Source organism: Stegostoma tigrinum, chromosome 6 (assembly GCF_030684315.1).
Source record: "Stegostoma tigrinum isolate sSteTig4 chromosome 6, sSteTig4.hap1, whole genome shotgun sequence".
In the NCBI taxonomy this organism is placed as follows: domain Eukaryota; kingdom Metazoa; phylum Chordata; class Chondrichthyes; order Orectolobiformes; family Stegostomatidae; genus Stegostoma; species Stegostoma tigrinum.
In genome coordinates this window covers 20913381-20941230 of record NC_081359.1, presented here as the reverse complement: position 1 = coordinate 20941230, position 27850 = coordinate 20913381, and positions in this window count along the sequence as shown.

Genomic DNA, 27850 nt, shown 5'->3' with positions numbered 1-27850 from the left:
GGAATTCTCATAGTTTTTTAAAATCTGATTAATCTGCCAACCAACTTCCTTTCTTCTCTCTAATATAGCCTTATTCTTCCTTCCCTCACGTTAAGCTTCCTATTATTTCAGTCATTTGCCCCAGAAAAGAAAAATGTCAATACGATGTCGTCTGATGGAGAGATCAACTGCAAAGACAATTTTGCCATTGTATCAGTGCGGATTGTGGGAGTTTGCTATGTTGAAATTAGCCAATTCATACATCACAAAATCTCATGTTGTTTCTATTGCTTTACGATTACCAACGCTGAATTACTTCATGAAATAAGTTCAACAGGTTATATATTAACCATATTGAAATCTAATATTTAGTTAATCAGGCAAACAAGAGAAAAAAGTGTAAACACTTGCACTTGTAAACTGCTGTTCAGACACTGAACAGTTCAAACCATTTTACAGCCAATCAAGTACTTATTGAGTGTAGTCACTGTTGTAATATTTAAAATGAGGTTGCTTACATGCTCTCAATGAACTCTTTCGAACTGAAATGTCAAAATATCAAGATCTTCCTACTTTTTCATGGTTCTAGGTATGAGATAAATATCTACCAGGAAATCAACTGAACAAACAGATGGGGCCTTGTCTGACAAATGACACCTCCAACAGCGTAGCACTCTTTCAGTGCTGCAGTGAAACTTTTCGTACACATCCCTGAAGTGGGAATTGAACATACAACCTTGTGACTCAGAAGCTTATGTGCTCAGGAAACAGAAAGAAGCAAAAAGAGAAGCTAAAATATAGGAGACTTACCTTTCATTTCCTTTCAGTTGATTGTCACCTTTTAATTTCCTATTTTTACTCCACATCTTTTCAATGATTCTATAGTTTCCATTCTCTTTAGTCCTTCCTTTTATTTATTTCCATCTGCTGTATCAATGTATTTATTTTTGTAATCTGTCTTTCTCTCCTGCTGTATCTCGCTTATTTTTATTAGCATAATACTAAACTAAAAAGAGACATACGACCACTTGTATTGTTTGAGAGTCTTGTACTCAAGACCATTCAGAAATTCCTGAACAAACATGCAGAAGCAATCGCTGAGAAAAATCCTGTGCTATTCTCAGAGTATATTTCTGTTTCATTGCTCTGTTGATTTGTGCATTAGGGCCTTGAAAATATGTCTTCAACATATAATTTTCTGTTGATTTTGTTCTCTTTCTTTGATTTTTTTCCATATCCTAATGCGATAGTGTAAACTTCTGAACTTAATTAACTGTTCATAGATTAAAACAAGGGTGAATATCTCTCTCTGACATTAACTATTAAATGACACGGACAAACCTATACAGGAATTGCAAACAATTAATGATGCCTGGCAGAAGAAAGAGTTAAAGCAACATAAATAAACTGCTTTAACACCTGCTTGATATATCGTTTACGCCATAAGGACAAAGGATTGCCCTGCAGAAAATTTCAAGGAGTTAATCACAAGAAAGCAGTATCTTCGAACAGACAGTCAATGCAATATGCAACAAGATTCAAGGAAGCTACCTCTGCTAAGCAGACAAACTGCAGACTTGCAACATTGTGAATGAAAGAAATTAAAAGATTAGTAATGCTGTCTCACCACACACTTGAAGAGTAGAAAATTCTATCATAGTTTAACTTCAGGATTCCTTGGGAGCAGAATCATGAAGACCAACACTGCACAAGGATCAAACCCCGAACATCAGAGACAGACACAGCTTGTTGAAATCATAGCTGAATTCCACCTTTAACCGGGTAATAGCCAAGTTGAGTTATGAGGCTTAATTTTCTTAGTTGAGGGGTCTTAATCAGTAGTTATATGCAATAAAGTTTAAATCATTGTTTTAATACTTGATTGTAAGACTTTAAGAACATAGGACATAGGAGTGGAAGTAAGGCCATTCGGCCCATCGAGTCCACTCCACCATTTAAATCATGGCTGATGGGCATTTCAACTCCACTTCCCTGCACTCTCCCCGTAGCCCTTGATTCCTTGTGAGATCAAGAATTTATCGATCTCTGCCTTGAAGATGTTTAATGTCCCGGCCTCCACTGCGCTCCGTGACAATGATTTCCACAAGCCCACCACTCTCTGGCTGAAGAAATGTCTCCTCATTTCCATTTTAAATTTACCCCTTCTAATTCTAAGGTTGTGCCCATGGGCCCTAGTCTCCCCGCCTAACAGAAACAACTTCCCAACATTCACCCTTCCTAAGCCATACATTATCTTGTAAGTTTCTATTAGATCTCCCTCAACCTTCCAAACTCTAATGAATACAATCCCAGGATCCTTAGCCATTCATCGTACGTTAAACCTACCATTCCAGGGATCATCCATGTGAATCTCTGCTGAACACACTCCCGCGCCAGTATGTACTTCCTGAGGTGTGGGGCCCAAAATTGGACACAGTATTCTAAATGGGGCCTAACTAGAGCTTTATAATATCTGTGAAATTTATTCATAAGTAGCTGAATTAAAGGTAACTTCTTGTGATTTACCCAAAACACTAACCTTACTTTTATCTTTACTGTTGGATTCCTTCAGCACCAAAATAATGGTCTTAATTTTAACACACCCTGAACAAAGTGACCCCTCAGCTCTGCTTAGTCAGTTGGGAAAATATGTTGAGATTGGAAAACTGAGATTCTGGACAATAAGAAGCTAATATCTAATTTCAACCCAAGGCTTAAAAGGTGCCACAGAATTCTCAGTAGTGAGAAGCAAGGGGGCTTGCTGACTGCCCCAGCAACTCATCTCACCTCTTTTAAATGCAGCTTGCTATACTCCCAAGTGGTGGAGGAAGACAAGATGGCGGCAATTACTGCCATAAGATCAGAGCAGGTAGCTGATGGCTCCAGTTTGATTCACCAGGTGGCTATTTTGGACAGCAACTCCAACATCCTTCATCCACAAAAATTGGCATCAGACATGCACCGGCCACACCACATCATCACAGACATCTCCAACGCTCTTAGGGTGCAGTCCTCCACTACAATGCTGAACAATGGATCAAGCAGCTTCTTTTATTACAATGCTTTGGCTGGACCACTTTGTGCGCATGAAGAGGCACCAATCTCATGCATCAAAGCGGAGTGCTTATAAGGACTTTTAACTTCCTTATTTAATATTCTCTCAGTCTATGCGTACCTGGATTATCAAAGCACTTTTGATGTTCTTTATCTTACCATTTTGTGCTTTGTTGCCTTTTTCAGAAATTACAGAATGGCTCTGTCTCCCCAGCTATTTAGCACAGACATGAAGCCAGGCAACTTGACATGTTGGATAGTAATGAGCAGTCAAGGAGATAGACATTTTGTTGTATTGCAACATGCTCCATCAATCTCTCACCTGTAGCATGAGTCAACAGTTTGCATGGAAAACAAGCTGCATGTGTTTCAACCAAATGGCAATATCTCAAAGTCTAAGGGGAGTAAGTCCAAGTGGACTGTCATCAGCTAGAAACCACTGGCACAGTAAGTCAAGGCATTGCCTAACATCCACCCAGGGTCTTGGACAGGGTCAGATGGCACCTGGCCAATCACAGTCAGGGGTCCACATTGTTACTGTCAGGGGAGTGGGCTATGCTATGTCATGTAGGTCCAGTACAATCAGTATGAGGCATATCAACACGCCAGTCAAGAAGCTGCATAAAGATCAGTCAGGCTCAGACAAGAGTTTGGGCAATGGTGAATCTCAGTCAGGAAATTATCAGGGGCCATTGTTGGTGTAAGTGGGAGTTTGGGGATGGGAGATGGTGGGTGAGTTTCTCCTACATGATTCCTACTACATGTTCAATCTCCTACACCATCTGTGCCAACAAACTCTAGCAACATACATGTGAATCAGGTTAATGATGTGCAATATTCATGTAGAGATCCTGTTAGAGGATTCAACTCCCAATGTTTTGAGGATGCTGTGTTATTGATTATTCAATGTGTGCTGTGGTGGATTACTTATCTAACAAGGTCACATTTAGCAGATCTAACTGCTTTGTTTCTGAAATTGCCTACATGGCTCATTGGGACTATCTCTAAAAGATCCAGGCATAAAAGCTGTAGTAGTCTCATGTTTTAACCAAGATCTGTAGTAGCCTCTGTCGCTACTCCACTAAAAGTGTCCACAAGAATGGATGAGAAACACATATGTCTGGAAGTAGCATCAACTTCCCATGATGTATCTTAACATCCTAATATGAAATTTCTAATTAAAGGTGCCCTCGTGATGTGGCAATGATTCTAGGAGCCAGTTATTCCTCCCCCTGGAATGCAATGTAGAGGAGAGGATAATGACACTACATTCTGCTTGGAACCAGTTGTCAGAACAATGTGTCATGAAGTCTAACCATCTGCAATCCAACCTGGTCTTCCTCTGGGGCCAATGAGGCCTGTGCCTCCTCCACATTTGGTTACCATGCAGGTCATGTCTGGGGGCCAATTGCTACACTGTGCAGAGGATGCTTGTTCACTATTGAGTTTTCTGCTCCAACTGGAGATAACCAAATTCATGTGCTGAGCAATGAGAATCCACGAGAGCTGCAGCATTCTGCCAGGTAAAAACATATGGATTTTCTTCAGAAAGAATAGTACCTCAGCATCCAACAATGCTGCACTATCAGCCAAAACACATGGGACTGATCCAGTGGAATTGAATTCTGTGAAGCCATGGTTCACTGACTGTCAAATTGTAATACTACTGATCTCAGTACCACTAGTTGAATCTGAACTGCTAATACACTTTACCACTTTGATCTTTTTATGCTGTTTCTGAATTTTAATTAAAGTAAAGGTTACAAAGTGACAGAAGCCTTTACAATATCTGATGCTTTCTTATTCAATCATGACAGTTTCATGCTATTACGAGGGCTATTGAAAGGATAGTTATCATCAGGCAAGGTGTGTTCATAGAGTGATGCTTAAGGATGGTTACTTTCTGTATCTGCATTCCTGTAGCTGCAGTTAAAGTGATATTCATTCACAGAGCTGGTGACGGGAAACCCTCCATTAAACTTTCCAAAATAGCCGATTATGAGTAAAATTCTACCCATTTGTCCTTTCCTACCTCATTCTAAAACAATTTATTTTTACTTTTTTTTCACATTATTGGCCTCCCATGAGTTGCAATTTGTCCTGAGCACAACTGGATTCTATTTTGATAGAAAGCCTTACCAATATGCAACTTCTTTGCTTTCTGAGCTCCCCTTGTTCCTCACCCCTCAGTTCAGTCACTGTGAAATCCATATCTATGATTCACTCAATGATCTTACACCATTCTGTCTCTAAATCTTTCTCCATTCTTCCATCTTTTCTCAGGTTTTGCTTGTAATCAATTTCAGAGCCTTTTACCGTGTGACTACTGCTCATTCATGATTTTGAGCTTTTTTTTAATGAATGTTGCTATATTTCTCCTTACTCTCAAAAATCAACTTAAAACTACTCCTTGTTGAGTTACATTTACCTCTCTGTGATAGTTCTTTCATTCTTTTCATTTTCCTTCATTATGGATATTCTTTTATCTACTTTATCATTCTTTTTATTAATTCACAGGACATGAGCATTGCTGGCTGGCTCACCTGTATTGCCCATCCCTCACTGCCTTTGAGAAGATGACGGTGAGCTACTTTTCTGAACTGTTGATTCTATGTGCTGTAGGTTGACCCACAATGACATTAGGGAGGGAATTCCAGGATTTTGATCCAGTAACACTGAAGAAACAGCAATATATTTCCAAGTCAAGATGATGAGTGGCTTGGAGGGGAACTTGGAGGTGGTGACGTGTTCATGTATCTGCTGCCCTTGTCCTTCTAGTTGGAAGGTGTTGCGAAGTTGGAAAGTGCTGTTTGAGGACTTGTGTTGAATTTCTGCTGTGCTTCTTGTAGATAGTACACACTGCTACTAGTGAGCATCAGTGGTAGAGGGAGTGGATGCTGGTGGATGTGGTACCAATCAAGTGGACTGCTTTGTCCTAGATGGTGTCAAGCTTCTTGAGTGTTGTTGGAACTGCACCCATCTAAACAAGTAGAGACTATTCCATCACACTCCTGACTTGTGCCTTGTAGATGATATACAGGCTTTGGCAAATCACAAGCTGAGTTCCTTTGCACACAGTATTCCTGACCACCGACCAGCTCTTTTAGCCACTGTGTTTATGTGGCAAGTTGATATTTTAGTCAATGGTTATTCCATGGTTGTTGATTACGGGGAAATCAGTGATGGTAATAGCATTGAATGTCAATGGACATTGGTTAGATTTATCTTTTATTGAAGATGGCCTTGTCTGACATTTGTGTGACGTGAATGATACTTGCCACTTGTCAGAGCAAGCTTAGATGTTGTTCAGGTCTTGTTGCATTTGAACATGGGCTGTTTCAGTATCTGAGGAATCCTGACCAGTGCTTAACATTGTGCAATCATCGGTGAACATCTTCACTTTTAACGTTATGATGGAGGGAATCTATGATAAAACAGTTGAAGATGGTTGGGTCTAGGATACTATCCTGAGGAAGCCTGAAGTAACACGACACCGAATTATAGGCCGAAAGGTTTGTTTGAAGTCACAAACTTTTGGAGTGTTGCTTCTTCATCAGGTGAAGTGTTCCAAAAGCCAGTGATTTCAAATAAACCTGTTGGACTAAAACTTGGTGTCATGTGACTTATGACTTTGTCCATCCTAGTCCAACACCAGGAACTCCACATCTGAGAAAGTCCTGCAAAGATGTCCTGGTGTTTGAGATAACTGACCTTCAGCAACTACAGCCATCTTTCCGTGTGTCTGGTATGACTCCAAGCAGCAGGGACTTTGCCCTAGTACACACTGATTCCAGTTTTGCTGAAACTTCTTGATGCCACACTTGGTTGAATGCAGCCTTGATGCAAAGGGATGTCACTTGTACCACAACTTGGGAATTCAATGCTTTTATCCATATTTGATCTAGGGCTGTAATGAGATCATAAACTAAATGGCCCTGGTGGGACTCAAATTGAGCATCAATGAGCAAGTTATGCTGAGCAAGTGATGATTGAGAGCACTGTTGATGACACCGCCCATCACTTCACTTTGTTCCAGAATGGACTGATGGGGCTATAATTGGATTTGACCTACTTTCTGTGTACAAAACATACCTGAGCAGTATTGCACATTTGTCAGGAAGATGCCAGCGTTGTAACTGTACTATAACAGCTTGGTTAGGGGAGCACAAGCTCTGGAGCTCAAGCCTTCAGTACTATTACTGGAATGTTGTCAGGGCCCATAGCCTTTGCAGTCTCGGGTACATCCAACCATTTCATGATATATCATGGAGTGAATTGAATTGGTTGGAAACTGGCATCTGTGATGCTGGGCACCACAGGAGGAGGATCATCCACTTGCCACTTCAGGCTGAAGATTGTTGCAAATGCTTCACCTATATCTCTTTACTCTGATGCGCTGGGCTCTACCACCATTAAGGATAAATGTGGAATAACATTAATGTGGAAATAATATACAAATTAGGAACAGAGTAATGTCACTCACACCTTAATGCCTGATCTGCTACTCCATAAAAAGATTGCTCATCCGTTACTCTATTCTTCCACCTACTCCTGATAACCTTTTACCCCCTTGCTTAACAAGAATCTATCTAAATCTGGCTTAAAAATATTTAAAGACTGCCTTTTGGAGAAGATAATTCCAAAATCTCATGATGCACTGTGAAAGTAATTGAGTTCTCTTTGTCAAAAAAGGACAACCCTTTTTTTTTAAACAGTGACAACTAATTTTTGATTCACCCACAACAGGAAACATCCTCACCACACTTACCCTGTCAAGACTTCTCAGGATCTTGTATTCTTCAATCAAGTTGCCTCTTACTCTTCTAAATTCCAGTAGATATAAGCCTAGCCTTTCCTCAGAAGACAACCTGCCCATTCCACATATTATCTTTGTAAGCTTCCTCTGAAGTCTTTCCAATATAATTTCATCCTTCCTTTAATGACAAGGACAAGACAAAACACAATACTTCAAATGTAGTCTCACCAATATAAAGTTTAAGTGAAGAATAACCGCCTGATTGTGTAAACAATACACTTCACAGAAAACGATAACACTTCATTGGGTTTCCAAATTTCTTGCCATACTTGCATACTAACATTTTCTATTTCAGGTATGCGCTAACTGGCCTCATAGTTCCTGCTTTCTGTCTCCATCCCTTTCTAAATAAAGGACTAACATTCACTATTTTATATACAAATGGGGCCTTTCTGGAACTTAGAGAATTTTGGAAATTTGAAACAAACACATCAACTGATTCACCAAACAAACTTTTCAAACCCTAGAATAATGCCCACCAGGGTGCATGCATTTGTCACATAGTTAGGACAAATAGTTCTAACTATTTATTTGTTCAGTACCACATCCAAGGTGATTGTAATTTCCTTGAGTCCATCCCTCCTATTTCCTGATTTACAGATATTTCTGGGATTTTAGTTGCATCTTCTACAGTAAAGGCCAATACAAAATATCTGTTCAATTCATCTACCATTTCATTAATTTCCACTACTAATTCTCCAGGCACCCTTTCTTTCAGGCCAATATTCATTTGTTAAATGTTTTCCTTTTTAAATACTCATAAACACTCTTTTACTTGCTTTACATCTCCAGGTAACTTTCTCACACACATCAATATTCTTGCTCTAATTGCACTTAAGCTTACTAAGACATTCCAGAGGTAGTTCAGGGAATCAACCATATTACTGTGGGCCAGAAGTCACATGTAGGCCAGACAAAGCGAGTAGATTACCTGTCTTAAAGAACACTAGCTAATCAGATGGGCTTTTACAACAAGTAATGGCAGCTTCAAAGCATCATTACTGAGAAGAGTGTGTCCAAAGACTAGCACTTTAAACTTGAATCAGGACAAGTATGAGGACTTGTAGGCAGAGCTAAATGAAGTGAATTAGCAAATTAGGTTAAAGGATAGGTCCATAGAAATGGAGGGGCAGACGTTTGAGGTGGAATTTCAGAATGTACAAAAAGGATACATGCCAATCAGAAAGAAAAGTTCCAAGGGCAGGATCTACCTTCCAAAATTCACTAAAACCATAAAGATTATATCAGTGTTAAAGAAAAAAATATATATAATTACACAAAGATTGGTGGCACAGAATACATATTCTTTTCTTTAAAAAAAGCTAAGATTGACTAATAGATTAAGGAGAAAAAAAAACTTGAAAACCAAACGAAAGAAATGTGGCTGCTGGAAGTCAGAAACAAAAGCAAAAGCAGAAGTTGCTGGAAAATCACAATTTCTGAAGAAGGATCACTGGAACCAAAATGTTAACTCCGATTTCTGCAATTTCTGTTTTTGTTTGTGTACACATTGGTGTTACTCAGCATTGGTGGTGGAAGGATTGGATATTTGTCCTACTTAGTGCAGTGAGATTTCCACACAGCATGATGGAGGGTGTTCTCAATATGAAGGTGGGACTTTGGTTCCAAAAGGTCTGTGCAGTGATCCCTCTTGCTAATACAGCTGTAGACATTTGCATCTGCAGCCAGCAGATTGGTGAGGATGAGGCCAAGTACATTTTTCCCTCTTGTTGATTCCTTTCCACTAGTCGCTGACCCAATCAAGCAAATATGTCCTTTTAGGACCTGACCAGATGATCAGTAGTACTGTTGCTGAGCCACTCTTGTCGCTGAAAGTTGAAACTTCCCACCCAGGGTACATTTTGCATCTATGACACACTCAGCGCTTTTTCCAAGTGTTCTTCAACTTGGAACAGTACTGATTCATCAGATGAAGAGGAAGGTACATGGTAATCTGCAGGAGGTTTCCTTGCCCTCATGTTTAGCTATGAAACTTCAGGGAATCCAAAATCAATGTTGAGATCTCTCAGGGCAATTCCCTCAAGACTATACCACCATTCCACTACCTCTGCTGGGTCTATCCTGCAGGTGGGGCAGGACATATCTAGGAATGGTTTTGATGATGCCTACAACATTGTCTGTAGGTGATAATTCACGAGTGTGACTATATCAGGTTGTTGCTTGACTAGTTTGTGAAATGTCTCTCCCAATTTTGGTACGAGCCCCCACAGGTTAGTAAGGATGGCTTTATAGGGTCATCAGGGCTATTTGCCATTGCCTTTTCCTGTGCTTTGGTCGATGCCAGATGGTCCGTCTGATTTCATTTCTTTGTTCAGATTTTGTAGTGATTGGTACAACTGAGTGTGCTGAAAAGTAAATTCATTTGTGCTTCTCAAAAGGGAGTTGGATGAATGTGTTAAGGTAAAGCTTCCCACAGACTTACAGAAATATTATGATGCAGAAGGAGGCTATTTATCCTATTGTTCCTGAACCAGGTCTTCAAATGAGCGTTATTACTTGATGGCAATCTTATGATTTTTTCTTTGCACACTATTCCTATCCAAATAACTATCCAATGCCTTCTTGAATGTCTCAATTGACCCTGCCTCCATCATTTATTAAGGTAGTGCATTCCAAATAACTTACGGAGTAAAGAAATATTTTTTTCTTCACATTCACCCTTGTTTCTTTTGCAAATCGGTTTAAATCTATACCCTCTTTACAAATAGTAACAGCTTCTCCATATTTACTTTATCCAGCCATTCATGGTTTTGAATGCAATCAAAACATGTCTCAATTTTCTTCTCTTCAAGGAGAATTGCCCCAGCTTCTGTAATCTACCTTCATAACAGAAGTTTCTTATTCCTGGAACCATTCTCGCAAATCGCCTTCATATTCTTTTCAGGGCAATTGGCTATATGTGGGGGAAGGGGGCTCTGAGCTACTCTTACAAAGAGGCAATACAGACATGATGGGCTCCTTCTGTGCTGTAGCAATTCTCTGACTCCAATTTAAAGATCTATCCTGGTGGCCTTGAAAGAAAGGAGTGCTCATCCTCTTCAGTCTCAAGAAATTGCTGCAAGTATGCATTAATTGCCAATTAATCTCACCACAGGAAGTGGAGGTTGGTATTTAAAGTGATGTGAGGACATTGTTAATTAGTAGATTTCTGTTCCTGTAATATCACCCAAACTCTCTCACCCAGAAAAGGAATAATCCTATCCATGAAGTTTCTTACCCATAAGTGGTAATTTCCACTTGGAGATTTTAAAATTTGTTTGATTTCTTTTACTTTACCTTTCTGATTCAATTTATCCCTCTCTCTGTTAATCTATTCCACCCTTCCCTCTCTTTATTTCGATTTCTGCACCTACTTTGATGATAATTCATCCAGATTCTTTCTTGACCGTTCCTATTTTTTATTCTCAAACCTAAAATACGATTGATTTGGGTAATCAGTTGTTGCTTCTGTCACTTAGTTGCAGTGTACACCATCTACAATATGCGTTGCTGCAATTCGCCATTCATCCCTTGAGTGTACCTCTCAAATATGCAACCTCAAAACACCTGGAAGAGAAAGGGCAGCAGATACATGGTAACACCATGATCTACAAGTTCCCTGCCAACCCGCACAATATTAGCTGCCGCTGGACTACGATGTCCCTCAGCAGATCCACATCAAAGAAAATTTTGCTCAGAGATGCCTCTGAAAATAGAATAATATTTGACTATTTGGAGAGACTGAATCTACTATTGACAGAGTAGAATGGAACTTAACCCTAAAAGAAAAAAAAACTGAAGGGAGACGAAACTAACTCATCAGAAAATGATGAAGGGTCTAGGCCTGAAACATCAGCTTTTGTGCTCCTGAGATGCTGCTTGGCCTGCCATGTCCATCCAGCCCCACACTTTGTTATCTCGGATTCTCCAACATCTGCAGTTCCTATTATTTCTGATACATATTTGGATCAGCATTATTAATCTCAGCAGTAGCTGTATGCTCCTGAATAAAATTCAGCTGCTGCCACAGTTACATGAAATACAGAGAATAGCATACCACTCCATCAGAATCCCTCCTTTCACACTTCAGAAAGACTCACTTACTCGTAAAACCAACATTTAAACTTGTGATAGATTGGTAATCAAATATAATATGACAATGTAATGTAATACAATGTAATGTAATATTACAACCTACAAACAATGGTACATCTTACGTTAGTACTGAAAGACATCTACACTAAAGTTTTGATAAACATCTTCGTTCTTCAATACACTTTTGCCACAGTCCCTGACATTGTACAAGACAGAAATGTATTTAAATTAAGCCAAGAAGAAAAATAGTCTGACACAAACCAGAAACCTTCAAAAATTTTACACTGTTGAAATCCTAACTATAGTCTCTTTTCCTCAATTTGTGAAACATTTGAAAATGATGACACTTATAGGTGATAGTCGTCATATTTTATTCAGTATAACTTATACTTGGCACGTTACTGTTATAGCCAAGGTGGACATACAATCTCTATTATCTACTACATGGTCATACCCCTGGTATATTTTGCCTCAGCATCAGAACTTCCCAAAAATCACCAAGTCACAACGTGGCTGGTGGTGAGAAGGGCACTGTCCGTCTGATCCTTCATGTATGCCAGATCTCTGTGTGCCACTGCATGCTTCTCTTGCAGCTGTAGAAGGGGGAGAAAGATTGTCAGACATTTCCACCTGAAATTTGCTTTTGCAAGGGACCTCTGGAGATTGTGAGATTGCTTTCGAAGAACCAGGCGACAAGTGTCAGTGAGTGGCAAAAATAGCCTCTTTATTGCACCTCCACAGCAGCACAGTGTAAGACAAAATAGAATCCCCAAAATCATAGCTCAAAAGCAGCCATTTTATACAGAATTCATGCATACATTAGCATTCTAACTTGAGTGTTAAGCAGTAGACCTTGTATAAAGAGCTAACAAAGTGTGGAGCTGGATGAACACAGCACACCAAGCAGTGTCTTAGGAGTGCAAAAGCTGACGTTTTGGGCCTTGACCCTTCATCAGAAGAGGGAGAGGGTTTTGAAATAAATAGGGAGAGAGGGGGAGGAGGATTGCAGATAGATAGAGGAAAAGATAGGTGGAGAGGAGACAGATAAGTTAAAGGGGCAGAGATGGAGCCAGTAGAGGTGAGTGTAGGTGGGGAGGTAGCGGGGTGGTTTGGTCAGTCAGTGAAGGATGGGAAGGTTAGGGAGGTGGGATGAGGTTAGTAGGTAGGAGATGGAGGTGCGGCTTGCGGTGGGAGGAGGGAATAGGTGAGAGGAAGAACAGGTTAGGGAGGCGGGGACAAGCTGGGCTGGTTTTGGGATGCAGTGGGGGGAGGGGAGATTTTGAAGCTGGTGAAATTGTATAAAAACTGTTTTGCAGGAAATCGGAAATGGTTTAAACGTGCTCAAGATTATCAGTTATTGTTGAGTGTTAATAGTTCTTTTAATGAGATTAGACTGTCCTTGCAAAATTCAAAAGGAGTTAGTCTTGTTATTTTCAAGGTTAGAATTTTAAAGTTAGAAAAAAGGCACCCTGTGTTTTTTTAAATGAAAGCCTTGAGCTCCCAAAAATTTTGATTGCCTGTGATTTTTTGTTTACTATCGCTTGTTTAGGTAGGTTCATGCTTGCGTCCATCTGTAAGCTTTGTTTGCTATCATTCATTCATTCATTCATTCGGTTTCGTGGTCACAGCTGTTGGAGTAATGTGAGATAACAAAGTGTGAAGCCTGATGAACACTGCAGGCCAAGCAGCATCTCAGGAGCACAAAAGCTGACGTTTCGGGCCTAGACCCTTCATCAAAGATGTGTTCATCCAGCTTCACACTTTGTTATCTTGGATTCTCCAGCATCTGCAGTTCACATTATCACTGTTGAAGTAATGTCTGTTTCGTTCATTCATTCATTCAAGGTCGCGCGAGCCCGGACCTAGCGCCGTTAGTTTTATGAGTAAGCTAGAGGTTGCTTACTACACTACATAGCGTTTGTTAGTTTTATTAGTAGGGGTAAAGTTTTATATACATGCTGAATAAAAACTTGGGACAAGTACCTGGCTACATAACGTACGGGAAAAATTTGCAGAGCTATCTAATTATCACCTTTGACTGATACTTGGAGTTACTCTTGTTGGAGGGAGAGGATAAACAACTTGGTAATAACAGCTAAGATAACAAAATGTGAGGCTGGATGAACACAGCAGGCCAAGCAGCATCTCAGGAGCACAAAAGCTAATGGGATCTCAGGAGCACAAAAGCTGACGTTTCGGGCCCAGACCCTTAGGCCCGAAACGTCAGCTTTTGTGCTCCTGAGATGCTGTTTGGCCTGCTGTGTTCATCCAGCCTCACATTTTGTTATCTTGGAATTCTCCAGCATCTGCAGTTCCCATTATCTCTGGTAATAACAGCTATTCGGTTGGATTTTAATATCAAATACCACTGTTTTTGGTGTGGGGGTGCAGAAAATTTCGATCCTGTAGTGTCTGTGCAGTTTTGTTAGCCATCACGCCTGACTGCACCTTTGGATGGTTGTTGGCCTTTGTTAATGGGGTTGTTTACATAGAGAATTATGCATGAATTCACTTTCAAGTGGGATATAACCACAAATTGAAGTGGCTGTAATCTGATACTATAGCGAACCCCTAAATTAGTTTGAATGGGGGCTGACTAGTACATGGGAATTTGCAGTTAGTATTATAACCATGAATTAGTGGGTTAATGGATTAATAGAAATGATTTATGAGTTATATTAAAAGTTGTTAACACGTTTGAATTCTGACATATCCAGAAAGATGCAGTGTGTTTTTTTGTTTTGTTGAGGTTTATCCTGAGCAGCTTTGTGACTCAGGACTCTGTTCCCCGGGCCAAACATCAACTGCACCTGGAGGGCCATCAACTCAGTGGAAGACTCTCTTTGATCTGCCTGAAATCTGTTCGTCTTCCAGAGCAAGGATTTGACCTCGATTGTGCATTGCAGACTGGCATAAACTCAGAATCAGTACTATGTGCTGAGGAATGCACCGAAGCTTGGGGCAGCTGCTACCAAGATGCAGTGGGGAAAAACCACCATTTAAGTTCTTTTAGCCAAGATACAATGGGGGCCTGAGATAACACAGTATGAAGCTGGATGAACACAGTAGGCCAAGCAGCATCAGAGGAGCAGGAAAGCTCGATGTTTCAGGTCAGGCTCCTTCCTCAGAACTGGGGCTCTGTTCAGTTATCGAACCCCCCATCCTACCTCCAATGCCTCAAATATCTATAAATGAAAAAGTGTTTTACTTAAGTAAGAAATGCCTTAGGCTTTTTGGAGCTGTTGGGAGAGTTAAACACCAGTGTTTGTTTGTTTCTCAACATATTAAGATTGTACAGAACCAAGCTGTTTGAGTGACTATGTAAGTATATAAAGATTTTTTTAAATTAAGTATACTTTTGAAATAAAAAAAGAGGTACAGTTGTGTTAGTCAATGCAGCATGTATTACAATACCTGTGCACAGGATTTCCTTCCTCCACTTTCTTCCACAGCAAAGGCTATGGAGGCCAAATTGCTATCATCATTGTTGATTTATCTTGAGCTGTAAGCCAAAACTGTTATCTGTGCTTTGAGGTATCTGTCTGACCTATCTTGGGCTGTGGGTGTCTGTGTATACATAAGACATAAGACCATAAGATATGGAGCAGAATAAGGTGATTTGGCATATTGAATCTGTTCCGCCATCTGATCATGGCTGATATGCTTCTCAACCCTATTCTCCTGCCTTCTCTCCACAGCCCTTGATCCCTTACTAATTAAGAACCTATGCATATTTTGCTTACATAAATTGGATGACTTAGCTCAACCGCCCTCTGCAGCAGTAAGTTCCATAGGTTCACCATCCTCTGGCTGAAGAAATTTCTCCACATCTCAGTTGTAAAAGATTGTGCCTTCATTTTGAAGCTTTGTCCTCGAATCCTAGTCTCTCCTGCCAAGGAAAAGATCTTCTTCATGTTCACTCTATCCAGGCCTTTCAGTATTCTGTAAGTGTCAATGAGATCTCTGCTCATCCTTATAAATTCCATTGAGTACAGATCCAGTGTCCTTAACTGCTCCTCATATGCCGATTCTCTGAAATGCTTGCTGATATATTGTCCCTGAGGGTGTTTTCTCCTTGCTTCTAAGTAAAGATCATTAATTCTTTTTTGCACTCTAACACACCTTTACACTTGCGCATGGTCATGTATCAAATACAGTTCTCTAATGTCATGCCGAAGACAGGTTTAAAACATTCTCTTCACAAGATTTTCTAGAGTAGTATTTTCTCTGTTGCTAATGTTAAAGTCATGTAATTACATATGTCAACATGAGTTATATGAATCTAATAACACCAAAACTATTACTTGAATGGTTTGTTTTGAAAGATGTCATCGAACCATTTATCGACTCAAGAGCCAAGGTCAAACTTCTGACATCTCTGACTTCTTGCAGCTCTGATATTTATCCGCACATAAATTCTTCAAAGTTACTGCCTGATCAAAGCAAGCAAAACATGGTTGCCTTGCCAGTCAGTTATTTTATCTTGGCTCGAACTCACATCTGGGCTTCTGAGATCTTGCAGAGGTATTTAGTTCCTCATTCTCACTCAGCAAGATGTCTGTTTTCACACTAGGGTAGGTTTCAGCTAAAGTTTACTTTGTGACCATTTCATGCCTTTTATACCTTTTGAGCCAATGAAACATTTGGTCAATGAAAGCGCAAACCAGACTCCAAACATATCATCTCTCAGCTGCTTTCATAACAGCGCACCATAAGCAGAATAAAGGGTCTGGTTCAGTTTAAGGTTCAAAGTAACAACTAAACTAATTGTACAGCTAGTCATAGTATTTTAGTATCTGTACATCGGGAAAACAATTCTACTGAACGAAATTCCCAGGGTTCACAAAGGATGGATAGAATAATGAGCAGTAGTAGGTAAGTCCTTGTGTCTTAATAGCAGAATGTATATGGACATGAGAAAAATCAACCTGAATTTATGCAGTGTCTTTTATTCATCCCAGCACATTTCACAGAAGAATCATCAGACAAAACTCAACACCTGTTCAGAGTGGGTGACGTTGAGAAGATTGGCTAAAAGGTTGGGTTTTAAATAGAGACATTAAAGAGAATAAATTTTAACGAGGGATTTTCAGGACTAATATGATTAAGGACATAGTCACCATAGATAGGGGTGAATGAAATGTACAGAAGACTATGTTGGAAGAATGCAGAGTTCACAGAGATTATTAGACTAGGAGAGATTGCAGATGTAGGGTTGCAGATCCCATGAAGTGACTCGAACATGAGATTGGAATTTTAAATTTAATGCATTGAGGAATTTAGAGCCATTGTAGGTCCATGAGCACTGCGTTGATTGTTGAGTGGGGCCAGGTGCAGGGTAAAATATTGACAGCAGAATTTTGAATGAAGTCATGTTGAATGGGAGGTTAGTCAGAAGGGTCTCAGGATAGGTCAGGCTGGAGCTGACAATGAAAGATCATCTTGCATTCAGATAACACCATGCATGGCCTCAGGAATCTCAGCTACTGAAGTACTTCTAAAATGCAGTCACTGTTTTAGTGTAAGAAAGATAGCAGCCAATTTGTACACAATAATGGCCAAATAATCTGCTTTCTTTTCTTTGCTGGAAGGAAAATGGTGTCCAGGGGGCACTGTTTCTTTTGGAAACATCACAGATAGATCTTTCACATCACTCTGATGGCCTTGGTTTTATAATTTGTCTAAAAGATGGAACCTTTCTTAATGGGACACTCTCTCTGAATTGTACTGGGAGTGCCAGTCTCTATGGTGTGCTAATATTTTTGAAATGGGACTTGAACTTTCTGATTCAAACGTGAAAATTATGATGAATTTTTGTAAAGCATTAGTTGAGCCTGAGTTTGTTCATTGTGTCTAATTCTGGGCTGTACAATTCAGGAAGCATGCTGACAATTTAGCCTGGCTGCAGAAATGATTGACAAGTAAGTTTTCAAGGATAAGGCAAAAAGCAAAGTTGCTGCAAAAGCTCAGCAGGTCTGGCAGCATCAGTGAAGTGAAAATCGGAGTTAACATTTTGGTACCGTGACCCTTCCTTAGAACTGAGGACCAGACCTGAAACTTGAACTCCAATTTCTCTCCACAGATGCTGCCAGACGTGCTGAGCTATTCCAGCAATTTCTGTTTTTGTTCCTGATTTACAGCAGCCGCAGTTCTTTTGGTTTCCAAATATAAGAGGTTTTGTAGAAGACTGGAGAATTTGGAACTGTTCCTAAAGCAGACTTTCTGCCCAGGTTTAAAGTTAAGATCGTTTTTGACTTTATTCTGGACTTATAAAACTTCTTGACTTTTCGTCGTGAATTTTCTCCAGTTATTTTAACTTCTTGCAGTCATGAGTGGTTTTACTTGGCCTGATGTTGTGGTCTAGAACCAATACATCTATTTTTAACTTATTGCTAATTAACATTCCACTGGTGAGTACTCATTATCTTAGGTAACAAGGTGTAGAGCTGGATGGACACAGCAGGCCAAGTAGCATCAGAGGAGCAGGAAGGGTGATTTTTGGTGCCTAGACCGTTCTTCAAAAATGGGGGAGGGGAGGGGAATTCCGAAATGAGTAGAGATAGGGTGGAGGCGGATAGAAGATGGATAAAGGAGAAGATAGGTGGAGAGGAAGCAGACAGGTCAAAGAGGTGGGGATGGAGTCAGCATGTTGGATGTTGTTGTCTTGTAACTAAGGGGAGCTAATTGCCTCAATAAAATCCAAAAGAACTACAAATGGTATAAATCAGGAACAAAAACAGAATTTGCTGCAAGGTCTCAGCAGGTCTGGCAGCACCTGTGAAGAACAGTCAGAGTTAACATGTTGGGTCCAGTGACCCTTCCTCATAACTAATGGTAGCTAGGAAAAGTTTATATGCAGACGATAGGGTGGAGGCTGGCAGGGGTGAGGAGTAAACGATAGGTAAGAATAGAGTCCAAAGAGAGACAGGATCACCTGGATAGACAAAGGAGTTAAGAATGATCTTGGTAGGAGGGTGAATGGCTATTAATCGAGACACATCGCCATATCCTGAGATCCACACTCAGTGCCGTGTGGTGTGATGTGCACACTCTTGACCTGCCTCTCCAACAGCATCACATCACGCTGGCTCAGGGCTGTACCACTCTACAGTTCCACTTCATCCTCCAGCTCATTCGTCATGCTAAGAAACCTTTTCTTTTCTTTTCAGGCATCATGGTCCAAAGGATGTAACAATCCATGGGTATCTGGAACCTTCCTCCCCTCTTCCGATTTCTACCCAGCCCTCACTTTCACCTGGTATATCTCTGACTCCTCCCTTCCCTTCCTTGACATCTCTGTTTCCATCTTTGGGAAAGAACTTACAACTAATATCCACTATAAACCACTGACTCCCTCAGCTACATGGTCTGTACATCCTTACACCTTGCTTCCTATAAAGACTCTATTCCTGTTCTCCCAGGTCCTCTGCCTCCATCGCGTATGATCCGACATGGCCAACTTCAAAAGGGAGCCTCTGGAATGTCCACCATCTTCCTCAACCATGGATTCCCCAGCACCATGGTGAACAGGGCCCTCAACCGGGTCCGACGCATCTCCCATACTTCCGCCCCTGACCCCTCTCTTCCCCCTGGCAACAGTGATTGGGTTCCCCTTGTCCTTACCAACAATCCCACCAGCATCCATATCCAGAAGATCATCAGACACCATTTCTGCCATCGCCAATGAGATGCCACCACCAGGCATATATTCACCTCGCCTACCTTGTCGGCCTTCCAGAGAGACCATTCTCTCTGGCACACACTAGTCCACTCTTCCTTCAGTCCCAACAAAACTCCATAGCACCACAACACCTTCCCCTGCAACCACAGAAAGTATAGCACCTGCCCATTTACTTCCTCGTTCCAAGGGCCTAAACATATTTTCCTGGTGAAGCAGCACTTTACCTGCACTTCCTGCAATCTAGCCTATTGCATTTGCTGCTCATAATGTGGCCTCCTCTACACTGAGGAATCGAAGCATAGACTGGGTGACTGCTTTGCAGAACATCAATATTCTGCTGCAAAGAAGACCCTGAACTTCAACTTGCCTGTCACTTTAACACACCATCCTGTTCCCTGACCAACATCTCTGACTCTGGCTTGCTGCCGTCTCCCAGTGAAGCTCAGCACAAGCTGGAAAAATAGCACCTAATTTTCCACTTGGGTACCCTGTGACCTTCTGGACTCAATATCAAGTTTGATAATTTTAGGCCCTGAACTTTCCCACGTCCTACAAATAGTACGAACTACCGATGCTGGAGTCAGAGGTAACACGCTGTGGAGCTGGAGGAACACAGCAGGCCAGGCAGCATCAAAGGAGCAGGTCGCCCGTGTTCTAGCCCCTCCACCACACATCAGACCTTGTTATCACAACATCTGCTATTACAGACTACCTATTATTAGTCACTAACAATCCCCAATTACAGTTACTCACCGTCCTGGCCAGAACTAATTAGCTGTCTTGATTCATATGCAGGAGTGAATTAATTCTTCACATGCTCTTTCCAAATTCCATTTGACTGAGGGTGTATTGGAGATTGCTTTTTTGTGTTCTGTCAATTTGTACTTGAATAAGAACTTCTCCTGGTTGTCTGGATGATGCATCTGTGGCAATTATCGTGAATGTCTAAATTGTAATGTGTTAAAATATCACTAGAATGTAACTTCTCTTCAATCATTTCAAAAGCTGCTCTGCTCCTTACTCCAGGACCAATTTTGGCCTTTTTGCGACAATAAAGGATATTCTATTGAAAGCTCTCTAATGGGTTGAGTAGAACCAATTAATTGAGGGATAAACTTTCCCACTTGACTCACGATGCCTATGAAGTGCTATGTATCACCTATGCATTTTGGTACCAGAAATTCAATGATAGTTGTTATCTTTATTAGTTTCACTATACAGCCTTGTTATTGGAAAATGTGTTGAAGGAATGTCATTGTTATTTTGTAGAGCACACAGCAATCACTACAAGATAAAGAACTGGGGCTTTCACATGTTCAAACAGTGTAATTATCTTGTTGGTTAGAATAAGGAAACTGTTTCCCACGTATTCCCCTTTCCTAAATTAAGGCACAGACAAGGAATGAGATAGTTTAGGATATCTGTGTGGTGGAAATGAGTTGGATTGAATGTTCTATTTCCATGCTGTATAATACTATAATTGGCATTTTTTATTTTGTGTAAGGCTTACATTCTGTGGTGACATTAACAAATCTTTTCCCTCTGGATTTGTTCCTTCTAGGCCATGTATTAGGACGTCATAGATAAAGCAAATTTCCTTCTTCCCATCCTGCTTCCCGTCCAGGATTCTAAGCAATGCCATTTGAAAATTTCCAGTGCAGAGGAGATCCAAATACATGGTTGACTGAAGCAAAACATCGAGTGATATAATAAATGTAGTTGTTGATTTTAACTCTTGGTTTACAAATATCTGTCAGATAAAACACTGGTATTTGCGCGACAATGTGAAAAGTTGCCCAGGTATGTCTTGTACATAAAAAATGGGACAAATCCAACTCAACCAATTACCACACTTTCGGTTTACTCTCAATCATCAGTGAAGTGATGGAAGTTATCTTCAGCAAGTTCTATCAAGCAGCACCTGCTCAGCAGCAATGTGCTCAGTAATATCTAGTTTGGGTTATGCCAGGGCCACTCAGCTCCTGACATTACAGCCTTGGTTCAAAAATGGACAAAAAAAGTGAGAGTGATAACCCTGGACAGTTTTTGACATCAAGATAATAATGTGTGAAGCTGGATGAACACAGCAGGCCAAGCAGCGTCTCAGGAGAACAAAAGCTGATGTTTGGGGCCTAGATCCTTCATCAGATGAAGGTTCCAGGCCCCAAACATCAGCTTTTGTGCTCTTGAGATGCTGCTTGGCCTGCTGAGTTCATCCAGCTTCACACTTTATTATCTTGGATTCTCCAGCATCTGCAGTTCCCATAATCTCTGATACTCTTTTGACATCAAGGCTGCATTTTACCGTGTGTGGCATCAAGGAGCCCTCCAATGCTTGAATTGATGGAAATTAAGTGGAACAATTTCCACTGGTTAGAGTCAGACTTGACACATAGGAAAATGTTTATGTTTGTTGGAGGCCAGTCATCTCAGCTCCACGACATCTCTGCAGGATAGTGTCCTGGACCCAACCATTCCGAGCTGCTTAATCAATAACCTTACCTGCACCATAAGTTCCGAAATGGATATGTTTGCAAATGATTGCACAATGCTCAGCACCATTCATGACTCCTTAGGTACTGAAGCAATCCATGTTCAATTATAACAAGGCCCAGACAATATCCAGGCTTGAGCTGACAAGTGGCAAGCAATCTGTGCACCACACAAAAACCAACAATAACCATCCCCAATAAGAGGCAATATAATTGCTGAACCTTGGCACTCAATGGAGTTACTGTCACTGAATCCCCTACTATCAACATCCTGGAGGTTACTGTTGACCAGAACCTCAACGGGGGTCACCATATAAACACAATGGTTACAAGAGCAGGTCAGAGGCGAGGAATATTTTGGGAAGTAACTCAGCTCCTGACTACCCAAACCCTGTCCACCATCTACAAAGCACAAGTCAGGAGTGTGATGGAATACTTCCCAATTCCTTCAGGATATTGATATTTGGGGATTCAGCAATTGTAATGTCACAGAATGTCAATGGGCAATGGTTACGTTCTTTCCTGTTGAAGGTAGTCATTGTCTGGTATTTTTCAGCCCAAATCTGGATACTGCCAATGTTTTGCTGCATTTGGATAGCAATTGAAGAGTCATGTTTTTTTTTCCTGACCATTGTATAATCATTAGCTAATGTCCTCACTTCTAACATGTTATGGAGAAGAAATCATTGATAAAACAGTTGAGGGTTATTGGCCCTAAGGCAGTACCCTGAGGATGATGCCCTTAGGTTGAGATGAATGTCCTCCAACAATCACAAACCATCTTATTTTGTTTTAGGTATGATTTCCACCATCAGAGGGATCTCCCTACTCACCAATCTTCACCCCATATTGCCATTAATTCCAATTTTACTCAGGCTCCTTGACATCATATTCAGTAAAATGCCTGTTTGATGTCAAATGTAATTACTCTCATTTCACCCTTAGGACTCAGCTCTTTAGTCCATATTTACTGTAATGAGGCCAAATTTAAATTGCTTTGGAAGAACCCAGATTGAGTGTCTATGAGTAGGTTAATGTTTTGTAAGTGATGCTTGACAGTACTGTTGACGACTTCTCATCACTTCACTAATAGTGGAGAGTAGATTTAATTTAATTGGGGCTTTAATTAATTGGTATTGAGCTGGATGAACACAGCAGGCTAAGCAACATCTAAGGAGCAGGAAAACTGATGTTTCAGGTCGAGTCCCTTCTTCAGAAATGTGGGAGGGGTAGGGGATTCTGAAATAAATAGGGAGAGAGGGGGATGTGGACAGAAGATGGATAACGGAGAAGATAGGTGGAGAGGGGACAGACAGGTCAAAGAGGCAGGGTTGGAGCCACTAAAGGTGAATGTAGGTGGGGAGTTAGGGAGGGGATAGGTTGGTCCAGGGAGAGTGGACAGGTCAAGGAGGCGGGATGAGGTTAGGGTGTAGGAGATTAGAGTGGGGCTTGAGATGGGAGGAATGGTTAGGGAGGTGGGGATGAGCTGAGCTGGTTTTGGGTTGCGGTCGGGGGAGGGGAGATTTTGAAGATTGTGAAGTCCACATTGATATCTGTGGGCTTCAGGATTCCCAAGCGAACAGGAACAGCGTCTCATATTTTCTGCCTCTTTGTAGGATACGTGGAACAATCCCTCTTCCGAAGTTACACTGGCCCTAAACCCCACCTTCAGTTCATCAACTTCACTAACACCTTCCACCCCCAACCGTAAGTTCACCTGAACCATCTCTGATGTCTCTCTCTCCTTCCTGGACCTCTCTGTCTCCATCTCTGGCATCCATCTGGAAACTGATATCCATTTCAAGCCTACTGACTCCCACAGCTACCTAGAATACACCTTCCCTCACCCACCTTCCTGTAAAAAGGCCATCCCCTATTCCCAATTCGTTTTCCCAGACCACATCTGCTTCCAAGATGAGCCATTTCACTCCCGGACACCCCAGATGTCCTCATTTTTCAAGGACCGCAACTTCCCCTCCACAGTGGTCGAAAATGCCCTCAATCATGTCTCTCGCATTTCCTGCAACTCATCCCCCACACCCCCTCCCAACAATAACAATCAAAACAGAATCCCCCTCATCCTCACGTACCACCCCACCAACCTCTGAGTCCAACGCATCATCCTCAGACACTCTGCCATCTGCAACACCCCCTCTTTGACCTGTCTGTCTTCTCTCCACCTATCTTCTCTTTTATCCAACTTCTATCCACCTTCCCCTCTCTCCCTATTTATTTCAGAATCCCCTTCCCCTCCCCCATTTCTGAAGAAGGGTCTCGACCTGAAACGTCAGCTTTCCAGCTCCTCTGATGCTGCTTGACCTGCTGTGTTCATCCATCTTGACACCATGTCATCTCAGATTCTCCAGCATCTGCCGTTCCTACTATCTCTGTAATTAATTGGGTTGGGTTTCCCTTTTTTTTTGTACACAGAACATATCTAGGCAATATTGCACTGTTGATTACTTCCAAACTAGGATGCTGTACGGCCTCAAGGAGAATATACAGGTAGTGGTATTCATTTGCACCTGCTTTCTTAACCGTCCAGTTAGTGGTGGTCATGGACTAAAAGATGCAATGACAGGAATCTTGCTGAATTTTTGCAGTGAATCTTATGATACAGACTGATGCTTCGGTGCATTTATGATGAAGGGATAAGTGGTAGAAGTGACAAGGAGGTTGCCACACCCAAGGTACAGGAAAAAGGTAGTTGGGTGACTCTCAGGAAGGAGAAAGGGAATAGGCAGGCAGTTCAGGGATCCTATGTGGCTGTTCCCCTCAATAACACGTATGCCATTTTGGATACTGTTGAAGGGGATGACTTATGAGGGGTAAGCCATGGGGTACAGGTCTCTGACGCAGACCCTGTCCCTGTTGCTCAGAAGGGAAGGGGGGAAAGGAGGAGAGCATTCGTTACTGGGGACTCCATAGTTAGGCGGGCAGATAGGAGATTTTGTGGGAACGAGAGAGACTCACGGTTGGTATGTTGACTCCCAGGTGCCAGGGTATGTGACGTCTCGAATCATGTTTTCAGGATCCTTAAGGGGGGTGGGGAACAGCCCCAAGTCATGGTCCACATAGGCACCCACGACATAGGTCGGAAAAGGGATTGAGATGGAAAGCAGAAATTCAAGGAGCTAGGGTGGAAGATTAGAGCTGGGACAAACAGAGTTGTTAACTCTAGTTTGTTACCCGTGCCACGTGCTAGTGAGGTGAAGAATAGGGAATGAGAGCAGTTGAAAGCATGGCTACAGGGATGGCGCAGGAGGGAGGGATTTAGATACTTGGATAATTGGGACTCATTCTACAAAAGGGATTGTCTACACCTGAACCAGAGGGGTACCAATATCCTGGGGTTGGGGTTGGAATTTGCTAATGCTCTTCAGAAGGGTTTAAACTAATTCAGCTGGGGGGTAGTGGGAACCTGAATTGTAGATCCAGTGTACGGGAGGTTGAGAGTAGTGAGGTCATGATTTAGGTTTCAAGGTTGCAAGAGTGTACCGGCAGGCAGAAAGGTGGTTTGAAGTGTGTCTACTTCAAAGCCAGGAGCATCCGGAATAAGGTGGGTGAACTTGCAGGATGGGTTGGTACCTTGGACTTCGATGTTGTGGCCATTTCGGAGACATGGATAGAGCAGGGACAGGAATAGTTGTTATAGGTTCCGGGGTTTAGATGTTTCATTCAGATTAGGGAAGGTGGTAAAAGAGGGGGAGGTGTGGCATTGTTAGTCAAGAACAGTATTATGGTGGCAGAAAGGATGTATGAAGAGCACTAGTCTACTAAGGTAGTTTGGGCTGAGGTTAGAAATAGGAAAGGAGAGGTCACCCTGTTGGGAGTTTTCCATTTGCCTCCAAAAAGTTCCAGAGTTGTTGCAGAAAGGATTGCCAAGATGATTCTGGATAGGAGTGAAAGTAACAGGGTAGTTGTTATGGGGGACTTTAACTTTCCAAATATTGACTGGAAAGACTATAGTTTGAGTGCTTTATATGGGTCAGTTTTTGTCCAATATGCGCAGGAGGGTTTCCTAACACAGTATATAGGCAGGCCAACAAGTGGCAAGGCCACATTGAATTTGGTACTGGGTAATGAACCAGGCCAGGTGTTAGATTTGGAGGTAGGTGAGCACTTTGTTGATGCTGACCACAATTTGGTTACATTTACTTTAGTGATGGAAAAGGATAGGTATAAACCGCAGGGCAAGAGTTATAGCTGGGAGAAAGGCAATCATGAGGCGATTAGGCAAGATTTAGCATGCATAGGATGGGGAAGGAGACTGCAAGGGCTGAGCACAATTGAAATGTGAAGCTTGTTCAAGGAACAGCTACTGTGTGCCCTTGATAAATATGTACCTGATGAAGGGTCTCGGCCTGAAACATCAGCTTTTGTGCTCCTAAGATGCTGCTTGGCCTGCTGTGTTCATCCAGCTCCATACTTTTTTATCTCAGGTTCTCCAGCATCTGCAGTTCCCATTATCTCTGGTACATCTTAAATGTGCACTGTTTGATAGTAAGAGACATTGAGAAATTAGCAGATGTGTTACTCAACACTGAATTCCCAGGATCTGACATGCTCTTGTAGCTGCAATATTGATATGACTTGTCCTGACAAATCTCTCTTCAATGGTAACTCCCATTATCTTGATAAAATCATCGAATGTCCAGTGAAATAATGACATTTAAGTTTTTTGCTGGTAAGGAAGATGATGGGGAGTTTACTTAAAGACAATTTAATGGGATTAAATTAGAAGAACATGTTGATGGTCTTAATTGAATTAGATTGGAAGGATGTATTTTTGATGGGGTGAAATGATGCAGTGGGAAGAGACCGGTTGCTGTGTTGTAAATACTTTGCTGACTGTTATAGTTACAGGTCATCTTGTCCTAAAATATGTACAATGCAGAAGACTCCACAGAACTAGAGGCATTATAAATGTTAATAAACAGAAATTTTTCCCCATTGACTATGAATAGATGAAAATCTATATGCTCTTCAATAATGGTAGCCGAAGATAAAGTCAATTATGTAAATCTAACAAAAATTAAATGGTAAAGAAACCTGATCTATTTTCAAGTTTCTCCTGATGGCCAATCTCGTCCATCCAGGTTTGATTTTCTGTCTGCAGCATATTAGTTACTCTCGGCTGGAGGTGCTAAGTCAGTGAAACTGGTGGCAAAGCTGCTCCTGATTGTTACCCAATGACCTCTGCTGGAAATGTGTGCAGTACTCTGTGGCTAGACCAAGAACAGAGTAACTGTACCTTTCTCATTGCTCGAGTAGCTTTGCGACATTCATTATATTCACAAATGAATATTTGCTGGGTGGGGGCTTCCACAGTCACCAACTCTGGCTAGCTATGTTCTTAGAGTTGCTATTTTATGGGTTCTTGCCAATCAAACAGCTCTATCCGCCCTCAGTGACAACAAATCATACTTACATAGCAACACTAACAGGAAAAAGGCCCCAACCTCCATAATGGCATTATCAAAGATAATGTGACATTGAGGTATCAGGACAGATAACCAAAATTGTGGAAAAAGAAATTGGTTGTAATGGCCATCCTCAAGGCTGGAAGGTTTATAGAAGGAATGCTGAAGTTTAAGGCTTAGCTGGCGTAACTGGTGCAATTAAAATCATTGATAACGAGAGGCCGCAAGCGCGCAAAGATCTTGGAGAATTGCAATGCAGGAGGAAATTATAGAGATAGAGAGATGTCAAGGCCATGCAGAGATCTGAAAA